Source organism: Oncorhynchus nerka, linkage group LG5, assembly GCF_034236695.1.
Source record: "Oncorhynchus nerka isolate Pitt River linkage group LG5, Oner_Uvic_2.0, whole genome shotgun sequence".
NCBI lineage: Eukaryota > Metazoa > Chordata > Actinopteri > Salmoniformes > Salmonidae > Oncorhynchus > Oncorhynchus nerka.
In genome coordinates this window covers 190,825-205,614 of record NC_088400.1, presented here as the reverse complement: position 1 = coordinate 205,614, position 14,790 = coordinate 190,825, and positions in this window count along the sequence as shown.

Genomic DNA, 14,790 nt, shown 5'->3' with positions numbered 1-14,790 from the left:
GGTCCCCCATAAAGAATACACAGCCCCCATAAAGAATACACAGTGTCCCCCCATAAAGAATACACAGGGCCCCCCCATAAAGAATACACAGTGCCCCCATAAAGAATAAACAGGTCCCCCAAAAGAATACACAGCCCCCCATAAAGAATGCACAGCCCCCCATAAAGAATAAACAGGGTCCCCCCATAAAGAATAGACAGGCCCCCCCATAAAGAATACACAGGGTCCCCCCCATAAAGAATACACAGGGTCCCCCATAAAGAATACACAGCCCCCCATAAAGAATACACAGGGCCCCCATAAAGAATACACAGCCCCCCATAAAGAATACACAGGCCCCCATAAAGAATACACAGTCCCCCCATAAAGAATGCACAGGGTCCCCCCATAAAGAATACACAGGGCCCCCCATAAAGAATACACAGGGTCCCCCATAAAGAATACACAGGTCCCCACATAAAGAATACACATGGCCCCCCCATAAAGAATACACAGGGTCCCCCATAAAGAATACACAGGACCTCCATAAAGAATACACAGGGTCCCCCCATAAAGAATACACAGCCCCCCATAAAGAATACTCAGGTCCCCCATAAAGAATACACAGGTCCCCCATAAAGAATACACAGGGTCCCCCCATAAAGAATACACAGCCCCCCATAAAGAACACACAGGGTCCCCCATAAAGAATACACAGGGTCCCCCCATAAAGAATACACAGACCCCCCCATAAAGAATCCCCCATAAAGAATACACAGCCCCCCATAAAGAATACACAGTGTCCCCATAAAGAAACACAGGCCCCCCAAAAGAATACACAGGGTCCCCCATAAAGAATACACAGGCCCCTCCATAAAGAATAAACAGGGTCCCCCATAAAGAATAGACAGGGCCCCCCATAAAGAATACACAGGGTCCCCCATAAAGATTACACAGGGTCCCCCCATAAAGAATACACAGGCCCCCATAAAGAATACACAGGGTCCCCCATAAAGATTACACAGGGTCCCCCATAAAGAATACACAGCCCCCCATAAAGAATAGACAGGGCCCCCATAAAGAATACACAGGGTCCCCCCATAAAGAATACACAGGGCCCCCATAAAGAATAAACAGGGTCCCCCCATAAAGAATACACAGGTCCCCCATAAAGAATACACATGGTCCCCCATAAAGAATACACAGGGTCCCCCATAAAGAATACACAGGACCTCCATAAAGAATACACAGGGTCCCCCCATAAAGAATACACAGCCCCCCATAAAGAATACACAGGCCCCCCATAAAGAATACACAGGGTCCCCCATAAAGAATACACAGGGTCCCCCATAAAGAATACACAGCCCCCCCATAAAGAATACACAGGGTCCCCCATAAAGAATACACAGCCCCCCATAAAGAATACACATGGTCCCCCATAAAGAATACACAGGTACACAGCCCCCCATAAAGAATACACATGGACCCCCATAAAGAATACACAGGGTCCCCCATAAAGAATACACAGGGTCCCCCATAAAGAATACACAGTCCCCCCATAAAGAATAGACAGGGCCCCCATAAAGAATGCACAGGTTCCCCCATAAAGAATACACAGGCCCCCATAAAGAACACACAGGTCCCCCCATAAAGAATACACAGCCCCCCATAAAGAATACACAGGGTCCCCCATAAAGAATACACAGACCCCCCATAAAGAATACACATGGTTCCCCCATAAAGAATGCAAGGGTCCCCCATTAAGAATACACAGGGCCCCCATAAAGAATAAACAGGGTCCCCCCATAAAGAATAGACAGGGCCCCCATAAAGAATGCACAGGGTCCCCCATAAAGAATACACAGGGTCCCCCCCATAAAGAATACACAGCCCCCCATAAAGAATACACAGGGCCCCCCCCATAAAGAATACACAGGGTCCCCCCATAAAGAATACACAGACCCCCATAAAGATTACACAGGGCCCCCGTAAAGAATGCACAGGGTCCCCCATAAAGAATACACAGGCCCCCATAAAGAATACACAGGCCCCCATAAAGAATACACAGTCCCCCATAAAGAATACACAGGGTCCCCCATAAAGAATACACAGCCCCCATAAAGAATACACAGGGCCCCCATAAAGAATACACAGGGTCCCCCATAAAGAATACACCTGGTCCCCCATAAAGAATACACAGCCCCCCATAAAGAATACACAGGGCCCCCCATAAAGAATACACAGGGTCCCCCCGTAAAGAATACACAGCCCCCCATGAAGAATACACAGGCCCCCATAAAGAATACACAGCCCCCCATAAAGAATACACAGGCCCCCCATAAAGAATACACAGCCCCTCCATAAAGAATGCACAGCCCCCCATAAAGAATAGACAGGGCCCCCCATAAAGAATAGACAGGGTCCCCCATAAAGAATACACAGGGTCCCCACATAAAGACTAAACAGCCCCCCATAAAGAATACACAGCCCCCCATAAAGAATACACAGGGTCCCCCATAAAGAATACACATCCCCCATAAAGAATATACAGGGCCCCCATAAAGAATACACAGCCCCCCATGAAGAATACTCAGGTCCCCCATAAAGAATACACTGGCCCACCATAAAGAATACACAGCCCCCCCATAAAGAATACACAGGCCCCCATAAAGAATACACAGGGTCCCCCCATAAAGAATACACAGGCCCCCATAAAGATTACACAGGGTCCCCCATAAAGAATACACAGGGTCCCCCATAAAGAATACACAGGTCCCCCATAAAGAATACACAGGGTCCCCCCATAAAGAATACACAGCCCCCCATAAAGAATACACAGGGTCTCCCCATAAAGAATACACAGGGTCCTCCCCATAAAGAATACACAGACCCCCATAAAGAATACACAGCCCCCCATAAAGAATACACAGCCCCCATAAAGAATACACAGGGTCTCCCCATAAAGAATACACAGGGTCCTCCCCATAAAGAATACACAGACCCCCCATAAAGAATACACAGCCCCCCATAAAGAATACACAGTGTCCCCATAAAGAATACACAGCCCCCCATAAAGAATACACAGTGTCCCCATAAAGAATACACAGGGCCCCCTAAAGAATACACAGGGTCCCCCATTACTCACATTTGAAGGAAAGGTTTTTATATATATTTAGAATGTATTTTATCCTTTTCGATCTAGCAAGTGTTCTTACTGATGTTCCATGTATTAAAGTGCTCAGTCATCTGTATCAACTTGTCTTCTAGTCAAGGGGCTCCATAACAACACATTTGTAGAAAAACACGGTGGAGTTGATACACACAGCACTGATGACATAATAATGGTTGTTAGGTGAATTCCAGGACAGACTAGTGATAGTATTTTGACCTACGACCAGATCAAATGTGACTGAAATAGGACTGGCGCCTGGCCACATACTGCCTCAGCATTCTGCTCTTGATATGGTAGGAGGTTCCCACGACACTGCTGAACAAGAAATACGCCAGGTTTTCTAAGTATCCTGTGAATTAAATTAAATACTGTGCCTTCAGAAAGTATTCACAACCCTTGACTTTTTCCACATTTTGTTGTGTTACGGCCTGAATTTAAAATGGGTTAAATTTAGATTTTGTGTCACTGGCCTACTGTCAGGTTGTGCACTATTGGTATAGAAGTCAGGTGCAGGAGAGCAGAGAGTTGTGATCTACTGGTGTAGAAGTCAGGTGCAGGAGAGCAGAGAGTTGTGATCTATTGGTATAGAAGTCAGGTGCAGGAGAGCAGAGAGTTGTGATCTATTGGTATAGAAGTCAGGTGCAGGAGAGCAGAGAGTTGTGATCTACTGGTATAGAAGTCAGGTGCAGGAGAGCAGAGAGTTGTGATCTACTGGTGTTGAAGTCAGGTGCAGGAGAGCAGAGAGTTGTGATCTATTGGTATAGAAGTCAGGTGCAGGAGAGCAGAGAGTTGTGATCTATTGGTATAGACGTCAGGTGCAGGAGAGCAGAGAGTTGTGATCTATTGGTATAGAAGTCAGGTGCAGGAGAGCAGAGAGTTGTGATCTACTGGTATAGAAGTCAGGTGCAGGAGAGCAGAGAGTTGTGATCTACTGGTATAGAAGTCAGGTGCAGGAGAGCAGAGAGTTGTGATCTACTGGTATAGAAGTCAGGTGCAGGAGAGCAGAGAGTTGTGATCTACTGGTATAGAAGTCAGGTGCAGGAGAGCAGAGAGTTGTGATCTACTGGTGTTGAAGTCAGGTGCAGGAGAGCAGAGAGTTGTGATCTACTGGTGTAGAAGTCAGGTGCAGGAGAGCAGACAGTTGTGATCTACTGGTGTTGAAGTCAGGTGCAGGAGAGCAGAGAGTTGTGATCTACTGGTGTTGAAGTCAGGTGCAGGAGAGCAGAGAGTTGTAATCAGGCGCACACTTTAATTAATGAGGCAGGAGAAACCAACAGACTGACACAACTGCATCAAAAAACCTCCAGCCAATGGCAAAAGTGAAAAGCGCGACAACAGTCACAATGATGAAGATGTTTAACAATTAAACATACTTTTGGTTAAACATGGTACCCGGGGAAAAACCAGCCTGGCGCGTAACACTAAACACGTAACAAAACAATTCCACACAAAGACATGGGGGGAACAGAGGGAATATATTTATTTTAATTTGAATTTTACCTTTATTTAACTAGTCAGTTAAGAACAAATTCTTAATTTCAATGACGGCCTAGGAACAGTGCCTGTTCTGGGGCAGAACGACACAGATGGCCGCCTCGCTTCGCGTTCCTAGGAAACTAGGCAGTTTTTTGTTTTTTTACGTGTTATTTCTTACATTGGTACCCCAGGTAATCTTAGGTTTCATTACATACAGTCGGGAAGAACTACTGAATATAAGAGCAGCGTCAACTCACCATCAGTACGACCAAGAATATGACTTTCCCGAAGCAGATCCTGTGTTCTGCCTTCCACCCAGGACAACGGAATGGATCCCAGCCTGCGACCCAAAACAAAGACGTCGTAAAGGAGGGAAACGAAGCGGTCTTCTGGTCAGGCTCCGGAGACGGGCACATCGCGCGCCACTCCCTAGCATACTACTCGCCAATGTCCAATCTCTTGACAACAAGGTTGATGAAATCCGAGCAAGGGTAGCATTCCAGAGAGACATCAGAGACTGTAACGTTCTTTGCTTCACGGAAACATGGCTCACTCGAGAGATTCTATCGGAGTCGGTAGAGCCAGCTGGTTTATTCACGCATCGCGAAACAAACATCTTTCTGGTAAGAAGAGGGGCGGGGGCGTATGCCTTATGATTGACGAGACGTGGTGTGATCACAACAACATACAGGAACTCAAGTCATTCTGTTCACCTGACTTAGAATTCCTCACAATCAACTGTCGTCCGCATTATCTACCAAGAGAATTCTCTTCGATTATAATCACAGCCATATATATTCCCCCCCAAGCAGACATATAGATGGCCCTGAACGAACTTTATTTGACTTTATGCAAACTGGAAACCACATATCCTGAGGCTGCATTCATTGTAGCTGGGGATTTTAACAAGGCTAATCTGAAAACAAGACTCCCTAAATTGTATCAGCATATCGATTGCGCAACCAGGGCTGGTAAAACCTTGGATCATTGCTATTCTAACTTCCGCAACGCATATAAGGCCCTACGCCCTCCTTTCGGAAAAGCTGACCACGACTCCATTTTGTTGCTCCCTGCCTACAGACAGAAACTAAAACAAGAAGCTCCCGCTCTCAGGTCTGTTCAACGCTCGTCTGACCAATCTGATTCCACCCTTCAAGACTGCTTCGATCACGCGGACTGGGATATGTTCCGCATTGCGTCCAACAACAACATTGACGAATACGCTGATTCGGTGAGCGAGTTCATTAGAAGTGCATTGATGATGTCGTTCCCATAGCAACGATTAAAACATTCCCAAACCAGAAACCGTGGATTGATGGCAGCATTCGTGTGAAACTGAAAGCCCGAACGAACCACTGCTTTGAAAGCCCGAACGAACCACATGACCGAATACAAACAGTGTAGCTATTCCCTCTGCAAGGCAATCAAACAAGCTAAGAGTCAGTATAGAGACAAAGTAGAGTCACAATTCAACGGCTCAGACACAAGAGGTATGTGGCAGGGTCTACAGTCAATCACGGATTACAAAAAGAAAACCAGCCCCGTCACGGACCAGGATGTCTTGCTCCCAGGCAGACTAAATAACTTTTTTGCCCGCTTTGAGGACAATACAGTGTCACTAACACGGCCTGCAACCAAAACCTCTCCTTCACTGCAGCCGACGTGAGTAAAACATTTAAACGTGCGCAGACCAGCTGGCTGGTGTGTTTACGGACATATTCAATCAATCCTTATCCCAGTCTGCTGTTCCCACATGCACCCTAGACCCACTCCAATTTGCTTACCGCCCAAATAGGTCCACAGACGATGTAATCTCAACCACACTGCACACTGCCCTAACCCATCTGGACAAGAGGAATACCTATGTGAGAATGCTGTTCATCGACTACAGCTCAGCATTTAACACCATGGTACCCTCCAAACTCGTCATCAAGCTCGAGACCCTGGGTTTCGACCCCGCCCTGTGCAACTGGGTACTGGACTACCTGACGGGCCGCCCCCAGGTGGTGAGGGTAGGTAACAACATCTCCACCTCGCTGATCCTCAACACTGGGGCCCCACAAGGGTGCGTTCTGAGCCCTTTCCTGTACTCCCTGTTCACCCACGACTGCATAGCCATGCACGCCTCCAACTCAATCATCAAGTTTGCAGACGACACTACAGTGGTAGGCTTGATTACAACGACGAGACGGCCTACAGGGAGGAAGTGAGGGCCCTCGAAGTGTGGTGTCAGGAAAATAACCTCACATTCAATGTCAACAAAACTAAGGAGATGATTGTGGACTTCATAACACCCCCCTATCCACATTGATGGGACGGTAGTGTAGATGGTAGTAAGTTTTAAGTTCCTCGGCGTACACATCACGGACAAACTGAATTGGTCCACCCACACAGACAGCGTCGTGAAGAAGGCGCAGCAGCGCCTCTTCAACCTCAGGAGGCTGAAGAAATTCGGCTTGTCACCAAAAGCACTCACAAACTTCTACAGATGCACAATCGAGAGCATCATGACGGGCTGTATCACCGCCTGGTACGGCAACTGCTCCACCCACAACCGCAAGGCTCTCCAGAGGGTAGTGAGGTCTGCACAACGCATCAGACCTATGCCACCTGATGTCACAGGAAGGCCATAAAGATCATCAAGGACAACAACCACCCGAGCCACTGCCCTATCATCCAGAAGGCGAGGTCAGTACAGGTGCATCAAAGCAGGGACCGTGAGACTGAAAAACAGCTTCTATCTCAAGGCCATCAGACTGTTAACCTCTTGAACCTCTGGGGGCAGTATTTCATTTTTGGATGAAAAACGTTCCCGTTTTAAACAAGATATTTTGTCACGAAAAGATGCTCGACCATGCATATAATTGACAGCTTTGGAAAGAAAACACTCTGACGTTTCCAAAACTGCAAAGATATTGTCTGTGAGTGCCACAGAACTAATGCTACAGGCGAAACCAAGATGAAAGTGAGCCAGATTTGAGCCAGATTTTTGAGGCGCTGTGTTCCAATGTCTCCTTATATGGCTGTGAATGCGCAAGGAGAGAGCCTACACTTTCTGTCGTTTCCCCAAGGTGTTTGCAGCATTGTGACGTATTTGTAGGCATATCATTGGAAAATTGACCATAAGAGACTACATTTACCAGGTGTCCGCTCGGTGTCCTCCGTCGAAACTATTGCGTAATCTCCAGGTGCGTGCATGTTTCCATTTTGAACAGAGGAGAAACCAAACTGCCATGAGTGACTTATCATTGAATAGATATGTGAAAAACACCTTGAGGATTGATTCTAAACAACGTTTGCCATGTTTCTGTCGATATTATGGAGTTAATTTGGAAAAAAATTTGGCGTTGTAATGACTGGATTTTCTTTATTTTGTGCTTTTTTTTCCAAACGTGATGAACAAAACGGAGCGATTTCTCCTACACAAATAATATTTTTGGAAAAACTGAACATTTGCTATCTAACTGAGAGTCTCCTCATTGAAAACATCCAAAGTTCTTCAAAGGTAAATGATTTTATTTGAATGCTTTTCTTGTTTTTGTGAAAATGTTGCCTGCTGAATGCTAGGCTTAATGCTATGCTAGCTATCAATACTCTTACACAAATGCTTGTGTAGCTATGGTTGAAAAGCATTTTTTGAAAATCTGAGATGACAGTGTTGTTAACAAAAGACTAAGCTTGTGAGTGAATATATTTATTTCATTTCATTTGCAATTTTCATGAATAGTTAACGTTGCGTTATGGTAATGAGCTTGAGGCTATAATTACGCTCCCGGATACGGGATTGCTCGTCGCAACAGGTTAAACAGCCACCACTAACATTGAGTGGCTGCTGCCAACACACTGACTCAACTCCAGCCACTTTAAAAATGGGAATTGATGGAAAATATATCACTAGCCACTTTAAAGTATGCCACTTTGTTTACATACCCTACATTACTCATCTCATATGTATATACTGTACTCGATACCATCTACTGCATCTTGCCTATGCCGTTCTGTACCATCACTCATTCATATATCTTTATGTACATATTCTTTATCCCTTTACACTTGTGTGTATAAGGTAGTAGTTTTGGAATTGTTAGGTTAGATTACTTGTTGGTTATTACTGCATTGTCGGAACTAGAAGCACAATCATTTCGCTACACTCGCATTAACATCTGCTAACCATGTGTATGTGACAAATACATTTGATTTGATTTGTCAGCTCGGTGGTTTGAACTTGCAATCTTCTGGTTACTTGTCCAACGCTCTAACCACTAGGCTACCCTGCCACCCCATATATGTAGTGTGATTAGGGAATGTAAACCAGGTGTGCGGGGAAACAAGACAAAACAAATGGAACAATGAAAAGTGGAGTGGCTAGAAGACCGGTGACGTCGACCGCCGTACGCCGCCCGAACAAGGAGAAGAGCCGGCTTCGGCGGAAGTCGTGACACCTACCCACTGTACCCGATAACGTCAAAGAGGAATTATATTTTTTGAAAATTGTCAAATGAATAAAAAATGAAAAGCTGAAATGTCTTGAGTCAATATCTATTCAACCCCTTTGTTATGGCAAGCCCCAAATAAGTTCAGGATTAACATTTGCTTATCAAGTCACATAATAACTTGCACATCATGTTAATTTGCTCAATTGTAATTACTTCGCTACTATTGGCCTTACCTCCTTACTACATTTGCACACACTTTATATAGACTTTATTTTCTATTGCGTTATTGACTGGATGTTTGTTTATCCAATGTGTAACTCTGTGTTGTTGTTTTTGTCAGACTGCTTTGCTTTATCACAGTTGTAAATGAGAACTTGTTCTCAACTGGCCAACCTGGTTAAATAAAGGTGAAATAAAATGTAAAAAATAATAAATAAGTTGCATGGACTCACTATGTGTGCAATAATAGTGTTTAATTTGACATTATTTTTGAATGACTACCTCATCTCTGTACCCCACACATCCAATTAAGTCCCTCAGTCGAGCAGTGAATTTCAAACACAGATTCAACCACAAAGACCCAGAGGTTTTCCAACCACAAAGACCCAGAGGTTTTCCAATGCCTCGAAAAGAAGGGCACCTATTGGTAAGAATAAAAAAGCAGACATTGAATTTCCCTTTGAGCAGGTAGAGGTAAAGTTAATAATTGCACTCTGGATGATGTATCAATACACCCAGTCACTACAGGGACTCCGTTGCCAGAGAGGAATGAAATCAATGGTGTCTTTAAAACAGTTACAGAGTTGATGGGAGAAAACTGAGGATGGATCAACAACATTGAAGTTACTCAACAATACAAACCTAAATGACAGTGAAAAGAAGGAAGCCTATACAGAATACAAATATTCCAAAACATGCATCCGGTTTGCAACAAGGCACTAAAGTAATACTGCAAAAAATGTGGCAGAGTAAATAACTTTTTTGTCCTGAATATGTTTGGGGCACATCCAATAAAACACATTACTGAGTACCACTTTCCATATGTTCAAGCATAGTGGTGGCTGCTTCATCAAATATTAGGGACTATTTTAAGATTTAAAGAAAAGAATAGAGCTAAGCACAGGTTAAATCCAGAGGAAAACCTGGTTCAGTCTGCTTTCCACCAGACACTGGGAGATGAATTCACCTTTCAGCAGGATAATAACCTGCTTCAGTCTGCTTTCCACCAGACACTGGGAGATGAATTCACCTTTCAGCAGGACAATAACCTGGTTCAGTCTGCTTTCCACCAGACACTGGGAGATGAATTCACCTTGGTAGCAGGACAATAACCTGGTTCAGTCTGCTTTCCACCAGACACTGGGAGATGAATTCACCTTTCAGCAGGACAATAACCTGGTTCAGTCTGCTTTCCACCAGACACTGGGAGATGAATTCACCTTTCAGCAGGACAATAAACTGGTTCAGTCTGCTTTCCACCAGACACTGGGAGATGAATTCCCCATTCAGCAGGACAATAACCTGGTTCAGTCTGCTTTCCACCAGACACTGGGAGATGAATTCACCTTTCAGCAGGACAATAACCTGGTTCAGTCTGCTTTCCACCAGACACTGGGAGATGAATTCACCTTTCAGCAGGACAACAACCTGGTTCAGTCTGCTTTCCACCAGACACTGGGAGATGAATTCACCTTTCAGCAGGTCAATAACCTGGTTCAGTCTGCTTTCCACAAGACACTGGGAGATGAATTCCCCATTCAGCAGGACAATAACCTGGTTCAGTCTGCTTTCCACCAGATACTGGGAGATGAATTCACCTTTCAGCAGGACAATAACCTGGTTCAGTCTGCTTTCCACCAGACACTGGGAGATTAATTCACCTTTCAGCAGGACAATAACCTGGTTCAGTCTGCTTTCCACCAGACACTGGGAGATGAATTCACCTTTCAGCAGGACAATAACCTGGTTCAGTCTGCTTTCCACCAGACACTGGGAGATGAATTCACCTTTCAGCAGGACAATAACCTGGTTCAGTCTGCTTTCCACCAGACACTGGGAGATGAATTCACCTTTCAGCAGGACAATAACCTGGTTCAGTTTGCTTTCCACCCAACACTGGGAGATGAATTCACCTTTCAGCAGGACAATAACCTGGTTCAGTTTGCTTTCCACCAGACACTGAGAGGTGAATTCACCTTTCAGCAGGACAATAACCTGGTTCAGTCTGCTTTCCACCAGACACTGAGAGGTGAATTCACCTTGGTAGCAGGACAATAAACTACACTGGAGTTGTTTACCAAGATGACATTGAATGTTCCTGAGTGGCCTAGTTACAGTTTCGACTTACGTCGGCTTGAAAATCTAAGACTTGAAAAGGTTGTCTAGCAATGATCAACAACCAACTTGACAGAGCTTGAAGAAATTAAGAAAATAATGTGTAAATATTGTCCAGGAGTGGAAAGCTCTTAGAGATTTACCCAGAAAGACTTGCTGCCAATCGCTGCCAAAGGTTATTCTAACATGTATTGACTCAGGGGTGTGAATACTTAAGTAAATGAGATATTGTGTGTAGATTGGTGATTAAAAACAATATTGAATCCATTTTGAATTCAGGCTGTAACACAACAAAATGTGGAATATATCAAGGGGTATGGATACTTTGTGAAGGCACAGTATCATCACTAAATAAAAATATAGTAAGAAAAATAACTTTTCTAGTTTGGAAGTAATTATGCTAATAAAGTGACAACAACAAGGTTTCTGACAATTGCCGACTTTTGGCCGATAAAAAAATGAAAAGCCAATAAATAAATCTGTTGATGTACATTTGACTGCCATGTTTATCGGTATGTAGGTTCATTTGCATACTATAGTGGAGTTAAATTGCTGTGTGTATATTTTCGTTAGTCATCACGTAGCACATCTTACTTCTCCAACACAACTACTACCCGCGTACAGCCTACCCTGGTCCTGGGAATCAAACACACTACCCTGGCGATTTACTATGGGTGGTCCTGGGAATCAAACACACTACCCTGGCGATTTACTATGGGTGGTCCTGGGAATCAAATCAAATGTATTTATATAGGCCTTCGTACATCAGCTGATATCTCAAAGTGCTGTACAGAAACCCAGCCTAAAACCCCAAACAGCAAGCAATGCAGGTGTAGAAGCACGGTGGCTAGGAAAAACACCCTAGAAAGGCCAAAACCTAGGAAGAAACCTAGAGAGGAACCAGGCTATGTGGGGTGGCCAGTCCTCTTCTGGCTGTGCCGGGTGGAGATTATAACAGAACATGGCCAAGATGTTCAAATGTTCATAAATGACCAGCATGGTCGAATAATAACAAGGCAGAACAGTTGAAACTGGAGCAGCAGCACGGTCAGGTGGACTGGGGACAGCAAGGAGTCATCATGTCAGGTAGTCCTGGGGCATGGTCCTAGGGCTCAGGTCCTCCGAGAGAGAGAAAGAAAGAGAGAAGGAGAGAATTAGAGAACGCACACTTAGATTCACACAGGACACCGAATTGGACAGGAGAAGTACTCCAGATATAACAAACTGACCCTAGCCCCCCGACACATAAACTACTGCAGCATAAATACTGGAGGCTGAGACAGGAGGGGTCAGGAGACACTGTGACCCCATCTGAGGACACCCCCGGACAGGGCCAAACAGGAAGGATATAACCCCACCCACTTTGCCAAAGCACAGCCCCCACACCACTAGAGGGATATCTTCAACCACCAACTTACCATCCCGAGACAAGGCCTAGTATAGCCCACAAAGATCTCAGCCACGGCACAACCCAAGGGGGGGCGCCAACCCAGACAGGAAGATCACATCAGTGACTCAACCCACTCAAGTGACGCACCCCTCCTAGGGACAGTATGAAAGAGCCCTAGTAAGCCAGTGACTCAGCCCCTGTAATAGGGTTAGAGGCAGAGAATCCCAGTGGAAAGAGGGGAACTGGCCAGGCAGAGACAGCAAGGGCAGTTCTTTGCTCCAGAGCCTTTCCGTTCACCTTCCCGCTCCTGGGCCAGACTATACTCAATCATATGACCCACTGAAGAGATGAGTCTTCAGTAAAGACTTAAAGGTTGAGACCGAGTTTGCGTTCAGACCATTCCATAAAAATGGAGCTCTATAGGAGAAAGCCCTGCCTCCAGCTGTTTGCTTAGAAATTTTAGGGACAATTAGGAGGCCTGCGTCTTGTGACCGTAGCGTACGTGTAGGTATGTATGGCAGGACCAAATCAGAGAGATAGGTAGGAGCAAGCCCATGTAATGCTTTGTAGGTTAGCAGTAAAACCTTGAAATCAGCCCTTGCTTTGACAGGAAGCCAGTGTAGAGAGGCTAGCACTGGAGTAATATGATCAAATTTTTTGGTTCTAGTCAGGATTCTAGCAGCCGTATTTAGCACTAACTGAAGTTTATTTAGTGCTTTATCCGGGTAGCCGGAAAGTAGAGTAAAACCTACTACCCTGGCGATTTACTATGGGTGGTCCTGGGAATCAAACACACTACCCTGGCGATTTACTATGGGTGGTCCTGGGAATCAAACACACTACCCTGGCGATTTACTATGGGTGGTCCTGGGAATCAAACACACTACCCTGTCGTTAGTCCCATTCACCATTCAAGCAACAGGCTATCATACCAGCGAGTCACCATGACTTTACACTGTCAGCTGGAGGCAGGATGCATTTTGAAAACATCGGCCTACTTAATAGTTTGAAACCTAAATGTTTCACTTCATATCATAAGGCCCAATGTAGCCATGGAAACGTAGAGGCTTTTGTTGAGGACTTCACAGACGGCACCTCCATTTTCAGGTTTGGGCTTATTCTACCTGCTGATCTGCTGATTTTCAGATGCACATTTTCGTGGAACAGTTTCAGTTCAATAATAACGTTTTCATTTCTCAAAATCATTGTCACATGATTAGTAAAAAAAAAAAATCTGAATTAAAATGTTAAAAAATCTCAAATCTCAAATTGTACTAATGAGAGAGCCTCTACCATGTGGACACCGTGATACACTGATCTACTGGCGGATAAGGAAATGAGAGCATGGAACTCACAGTCTCCCTTTCTATATGTCTTGTCTTGAGCTACTCTTTTGATCAATCCCCCTTTACATATGTTTACTACTGGTGACATATGTAATGGGGAATTGATACAAATAAATATTAAAGGGAAAACAACTCACTCAATGAAACAATTAAACAAGGAATGTGCAAGAATTAGAATGTGCAAGAATTAGAATGTGCAAGAATTAGAATGTGCAAGAATTAGAATGTGCAAGAATTAGAATGTGCAAGAATTAGAAGGTGCAAGAATTAGCTGGAGACAGCTGAGTCATTCTGGAGAGAGACTGGCCTATATCTTCATTACACACCCCTCCCCTTCTTCTTGTCTCAACATTTTAAATTATACTCAAGACACATTATCTTCATATTTTAGATGCTTTTCACTGACAGTCACCAACTCAATAATCAGCGAGACATATTGCCTCGCGCTCAGCCCTATTGCGGCCTTCCCAAACAGGCCAATAAGTTTGGGATTTGAAACTATCCACCTGTCAAGTGTGCTTCCTCTCTGGCCTCTAGGTCACGAGGCTGCTCGTTATGGCCCACACCTGTCACCATCGTTACGTGCACCTGCGCGTCATCAGACTCACCTGGACTCCACCACCTCCCTGATTAACTTCCCTATATCTGTCACTCTCT